Source organism: Mastomys coucha, unplaced genomic scaffold (assembly GCF_008632895.1).
Source record: "Mastomys coucha isolate ucsf_1 unplaced genomic scaffold, UCSF_Mcou_1 pScaffold22, whole genome shotgun sequence".
In the NCBI taxonomy this organism is placed as follows: Eukaryota; Metazoa; Chordata; class Mammalia; order Rodentia; family Muridae; genus Mastomys; species Mastomys coucha.
In genome coordinates this window covers 68,324,426-68,331,247 of record NW_022196905.1, presented here as the reverse complement: position 1 = coordinate 68,331,247, position 6,822 = coordinate 68,324,426, and the positions used below count along the sequence as shown (strand labels likewise).

Sequence of the window (6,822 nt, the reverse complement as noted above, 5' to 3'; positions counted from 1 at the left end):
GGAGGGGGTAGGAATTCCTGCCAGCTTCTCCCCTCAGGGCTGATGTGAGAGCAAGTGAGCTCCTATTTGCCGAGCACTTTTTGTTCCCTCAATAACTGGTGATCCCCAAATATAAAAATGTTTTTAGTTCCAACAGCGTGTTTGGATTCCTTTCAAGAAGAAATGAGGGCCCACTTAACTGGTATGTGTTGGTATAAATACGTACAGTTTGCGGTTTGTATTGTAGGAGATGCTGCTGAGACTGGAGCACTTGCCCCCATTGCCAGCTTCAGCAGCGGGCAGACACAAGGAGCTTCCTGGTGACTGAGTGACAGGGGAAGGAGACTGTGCTTGAAAATGGTCCTGGACACTTGATTTTATATCGAAACATCGGTTTCAGGTTCTCCCAGCCCTTTTCACGGACAACTCCTCAATAGACAATTGTTGCGTGCTGACAATGGGGAGGAGAGGACAAGCGGCCATGAGCTCACAGGCTCATGATGCTCATAACTGAGGTCATAATGTCTATAGTAGCTGTGGCCTCTGTGTCCTTTGAGACATGGAAGAGTTGACATTAAATCCGGGCTCCATGGAAACCCAAAGCCCTCTAGGTTGTATGCCAACCACTAGCCGAGCATGTCCAGTTTCAGCAACCCCTCTCTGTGTGTGGCTCAGCTTCTACAGAGACCAGCCCCATGTGTGTGAGCGACACGGGACAGAGGTAAATGCTAGTCTTTCTTCTTGTTTCACACAACCCCACTTCTCCTAAGCACCTGCGACTTTATCTTCACTAAACGTTTTGGAGAGTCAGGCAAAGACGCTTTTATGTCTTGGGAATGCAAAGAACTTTAGCTGACGATCAGTAACATGTCAACAGTGATTATGTCTCTCTCTGGTGGGAACAGTTCCACGTTGCTACCCTTCACCCACCTCTCAGGTATCATTATCATCTCTTTTTAACAATGATAAAGCTATTCTTGACAGACACAGAGTTCTTCCTACATCCCTTCGCCCAAGTCAGCACATAATAGCCTATGTTCCCTCTGCTACGGTGACTCCCTGAGAGCTTTCTCTGCCCATGTGTGACCGGACAGGTGTCCCTTGAAAGACACTCTGGCCCCATGACCAACAGGAATTGGTATATAACATGTTTGGCATCTGTACTCTTAAGTGTGACTACTCATGGGCATCCATGGGTTCTCATATTGCTCTGAGATGGCTCGTACTTCAGGCTGAGCAAGGGTAGAGATGCATGCGTACTTCCTCCTTCCCTTTCCTGCTACACCTTTCCAGTTTCTACTGTGTGTTTCCTAGAATCTCCTCCAAATATGATTCAGAACTCCAATGGTGGTTTTGGGGTCCCCACTTCTGGGCATAGCCAGACCAAGATACTGAGTCATGTGCCCAAGGTCACAAAGCTAGACTGCACTCCAAGGAGACTGGCTTTGGAGTCTGTGAACTTTCCCTGTGCATCACATGCTTCTCAACTTCAAACTGAATGTGCAACATGCTTGATTTAAGGGCATCCCTCACCGCAGAAGAGCCCCAAGGCCCTTGATCTCTCTCCTTCAATAAATATGATAATGGCTACCATTGATCCAGGGACTTTTACTTGCCTGGTCTTGTGCTAAGTATGTTGCTTGCTCAGCCTCATCCAAATCTCACAGCAAACCCAAGAGAGGGAGAACCTCTCTTGTCGATCTTCACATCTAATCTCTGATATAACTGAGTTTCAGAATTCAAGGGAATTGCTCAGGGTCACTTAAGCAGAGTCAGGATCTATATAAAAATCTTTTTTGGACCACCAACTCACACCCTAATGTACTTTATTATATTCTGTAAAGAAAAAAAATAGGCTAATTGGCATGTTCAGGGTCAATGTCTCAGCTTGTTATCTATAGTAAAGTACTATTAAACAGTGGCTTAAACAATGCACATTAATTATAGCATGGTTCTATATGTCTCCCTGGGTTAAATCAAGATGCTGGTGGAGCTGTGTTCTTTCTGGAGGACCCAGGGAACCATCTACTTTTGTCTGTCAGTATGTCTGTCTATCTATTATCTATCTATCTATCTATCTATCTATCTATCTATCTATCTATCTATGTCTATCTATCTGTCCATCTACTTACCTATTATCTGTCTGTCTATGTCTATCTGTCTGTCTATCGTTCTATCTATCCATATGCCTATCCTTTTTTTCCCCAGAATCTTGAGGTGATCCACATTCTGTCTTCCGAGCCAGCAATGTCCAGTCTCTCGGACTGTTCTCTGATGTCTTATGTCTTTCCAGTCACTTTAAAGAGAGGTTCATAAACTCATGCAATTCAACTAAGTCCTTCCAGAAACCAGGACAAGCCTCTCACCTCAGGACCTCCAACTTTAATCACAGCCCCAGACTCCCTGATGCTGAAAAGGTTCTGTCATTGGGGCACTGTTAGCAGTCCATACTGTGACTGCCACCTGAGACAGTCAAGGTTTGACGAGACAAGGCTCATTTTAGCTCCCAGGTTCAGAGGTTCCTATCTAGCATGGGGTAGCCTCATTGCTTTGGGCCCGTGACACATCATAGCAAGAACATAGGCAAAGAAAAACTGCTCGCTTCATGTCTAGGATACATTAGAGGAAACAGAACCTGAGTCCCATCATTCCCTTCAAGGACACACCCATAATGACCAGAAGACCTATGCCTCCTAAAGATTCTGCTACCCTCCGCTCCCAGGAGTGCCACGACCTGGGACAAAGTCTTTACCACATGGGCCTGTGGGGAGAAACCACATCCAAACTATAGTATCAGATAAAGGGACCAGATTCAGGGACATCTTTGTGAGGGAGAGCATCACTCTGCATTCCATAGCCAAGTAGCTTCCTTGGGAGGTAAACTGACTTTCACAAAGATAGAACCAATGAAGAAGATAGATAAAGTGGGTTCTTGGAAAGGAATGAGTACATTTTCACTTGCACTGGTGCTACACTTAGCCAGCTGTAGACATGAGAAAGAACAGTTTAGATTGACATCAGTCCTGGGGAGCTATGTCTGGCGATGCTCACCTTCTCACAGAGAGGAACCGGGTAAAGGCTCATTGCTCACTGTGGTGCTTTCGCCCACACATAACATAGGAACAGACCATCAGCGGGCTTGCAAAGTTTATTGATTGATCAGCCTCTGTCTTAAGAAGTCTAGAGGGAGTTATTCCAGGTTGGTCTGGTTATTTGGGAAGGACACAACCATCTTCAGTTCTGCCATCCCCAGGGTAGACTTGCAGTCACAAGATGGCTCTGCCTGAAGGCAAAGTATTGAGTCTTCATATCACACCAACTCATGCAGGAAGGAAAGATGGTCATGGGAGATGGCTTCCTCTTTGTGAATATCTTTTCATCAAGGAGATGCTCTTTCAGAAGTGTCTACAGAGCTCCTTTTCCAGACTCTCCTTTAAAAATCTGTTCTTTCACAGAGCGAGTAGATTCATCCACATATACCATACACCTTTCTATCACACCATCTGTAATCTGTGCATGAGATTTTATTTGTTTTATCTTTATATGCTTATGTGTTTGTTTGGCTTCCAACTCCAAGTTGCAGTCATCCATCACTTTGGGGACGTCAAGGCAGGCACTCAGTCACATCCTATGCACAGTCAAGAGCAAAGAAAGGATACATGCAGAGAACCTTTCTTTCTTGTCAGTACTCAGATAGCTTTCTCTGTGCTGGTACATAGAGTCCAGAGCCCCCAAACGAGGAAATGGCCATCCACAGTGATCTGGACCTTCTATCTCAATTAGCAACCAACAAAATTACACTGGGCAACTTATCTAGATAATTAACTGCCAAGACTCTCTTCCCAGGTGATGTCAAGTTAACAAATCAGCCGGCAGGTATTGGAGAGATAGCTCAGCCACCAAGAGTGGACACTGCTCTTTGCAGAGGAGCCATGTTCAGATCCCAGCATCTATGAGGAATGGGTCACAACTGTCTGTATTCCCAGCTCCATCCAATCCCATGCTTCTGGGCTCTATGAATAACTGTACTTACATACACATATCATTAAAAATAATAAAATTAGTCTTAGAAAAACAACAAGAACACGTTGCTTGGCTACTTCTCAACTACACAGTAGAGTTAATTTTTTTGGAGGAGGATTTTTATTCATTAAAATATTCTTTTAAACTTCTTTAGGAATTTTTTGGATTATTTTAAGAAAATAACATCATTTTCTTACGGAAAGTACAAGGAGTGTGAACTGACTAGCTAGCAGTCAGTGTTTGCTGCAGTTGGAACTCTGTGCTTGACAAAGTAGTTGACACCTGAAGATGACATTGAGCAACCCAGAAAATACCACAAAGTTTGTTTCTTTTCTTTAAAAAAATGTATTTACAGTCATTTTATGTTCTTCTGTAGCTCAACCTGGCCTCAAAATCAGAATTCTCTTGTTTTGTTTTTCACATGCAGAGGTCAAAGGGCAATTCTCTGAAGAAGCTGGTTCTGTTCTGTTATCACGTGGAGTCCAGGGATAGAACGTGGTCCTCAGGCCTTCGATCAAGCAAGCACCTTTACTCAAGGAGCCATTCTGCCAGCCCTCCAAGTTTTCAATGTGTTATAATTTGAATATGATTTTTTCTCATCAAAATTCACATTGAAGTTTAATGGCTTAACTCACTTATGTGGCAGTGTCAGAGGTGAGACCCTTGGGGAGGATTAGGTCATGAGGGCACTCCCCTCCTCAGATGAGAACAATGTTTTCCTCCAAAGAGTAACTTATTTCTCTTCCAGAAATGGTCTAGTTCTCCCAGAAACTGGATCGGTTATCATAAGAGCAGACTGTTATGCAGTGAACCTGACACACTCCGTGTCCTGACAGACACACACTCCTTCTACATGACCCTGTTTCCCCTTCGTGTTCTGAGGTCTGTCAGAATTCATCTACATGTGGCCTCCTGACTGTGGGCTAGGAGCCCAAACTAATCTCTGGTAGTTTATTATAGCAATACAGGATGCACAGGGAAATAATACCATGCTGAGGGGTCATCTCTAAATGATAAGACAACTTAAATGTGACATGTTAATCTTATGATAAGATAGACTGTAAGAAACTATCTTTAGCTGGGTGTCAAAGATGGATGGATGGTGTGTGCACCATGGATGGACTGTGTGTGCATCGTGGATGGACTGTATGTGTGCATCATGGATGGGCTGTGTGCACCATAAATGGACTCTGTGTGCATCATGGATGGACTGTGTGTGTGTAAGTGAATAAGCTATGAGATTAAAGCTTGACACACTTGATTATATTGATTATAAGAACTTCTCAAACAAAAGATATGATAACAAGGCTCAACCAGAATTTAAAAAAAAAAAAAAAAGATAGTGGCAATATCTGAAAGTCATCAAGGACTAATTTCTTAATTCTAGAATATTCAAGAAACTCTTGCAAAACAAGATTTTAAAAGAAAAAAATAAGACAAAAATCAGCAAAGCTTTGGGGAAACAGAAGAGAGAACAGTAACAGGCAGTTAACGGAAAAAGAAAACCCCAGGGCCTAAGAGGCAGAGATAAAGCTGCTGGAAACTTGGCACTAAAGGACAGACTAACTCAACAGAGGTGATGTCACTAGTACACTAGCAGAAATAGAGGACGGTTAATGTCAAGTGTTGAGATGTGGCAGTAGGAGCCCTGATCCACTACTGTTGGGGCTTTTGACTGGTCCAGCCTTCCTTGAAGAGTGACCTAGCAAGACAAAATCAAGTTAAATTCCCAAGTATTTATAGACCACTGCTCTGCTCCCTTGGTAGAAATCAGCAGGGATCTCTTATCCAGGGCCATGAAGGATCAGGGGTGAGAATGTTTATCACAGTATATGTAAGCTGACCAGAAACAAATCTGTGTGCACTGTCACTGGAGAGACAGAAAGGCAAATTTTGTTATGTGACATTGGTATATATACAGATGGATGAGCTACATGGCTATATTTAGCTTCAGGCCTGCACCTTAAGAACATAGTGGCAGGCGATGAAGCAAGAAGTATAGTAAATCTTATGTGCAATACATAAAGTGAATTAAAATGTATACATGTATAAAATAGGCATTTTCTGAGAGCTCATGCATGGGAAAAGATACATGATATATGCCAGAGCAAGATTATCCAAACATTAAAGGAAAAGGGGTAAAAGTGAGCAAAAGGAGAGGCTTAGAGAACCCTTCCACCTGGGGGAGGAGTCTATGCTCGTAGTTCTAATTATTTCTACGGATTGAGTTCTCTAAAGAGCGATGACTTCATGACACTCTCAGATAGGAAAAGCAGCGGAATCCCCCTGGACTAAGAGTCTCTCTAGTAGACGATTTTCATCTTCTGCTTTTGAGCTTAGAACTTGGGGGTTGCGTCCCACCCCCATGTTCCAGAGCAGTGACAGCCTTTCCCTGGCTGAGCAGAGAGATAAGAAAGCGGCCGCTCTGAGATGTGGTTGCTGATGGGTTGGAGGAGAAAGAATCAGGTCCTGTGTGCATAGATTATCTCAAGACAACACATTAGCCTTGCACGTTAGGATCATGGGATCTTGACTGAACTGAAGGAGCCTACAGGTTGGGCCTCTCTACCGGAGTCCCCACTGCAACCTTCTAAATGTACAGGGAAGTTAGGGGAGCCTGCCTTAGGATCTTTCAGCATGGCTGCTGAGTGGCTAAGGGCCAGGCTCTGCAGCTAGCAGAGCTGTGAGTTGGCATCACCTGGTTCTCTCACCTCTGGGCTGAAGGACTGTGGTGGGCGTTTGATCAAGCCCTGTTTTCCACACTTCCGCAAGGGTGAGTGTAGGTTCCACAGGAGAGTTTCTGTAGCGTGCCTGAAGTGA

General features: G+C 43.9%; 1 long non-coding RNA gene across 1 annotated transcript; it reads left to right on the top strand.

Moving 5' to 3' along the window:
• Positions 1-586: 586 nt before the first annotated feature.
• LOC116067973 lies at positions 587-4,599 on the top strand. Its single transcript, XR_004109379.1, has 2 exons — positions 587-700; positions 4,430-4,599. It is a non-coding gene; the product is annotated as an uncharacterized LOC116067973 (long non-coding RNA).
• Positions 4,600-6,822: the final 2,223 nt, after the last annotated feature.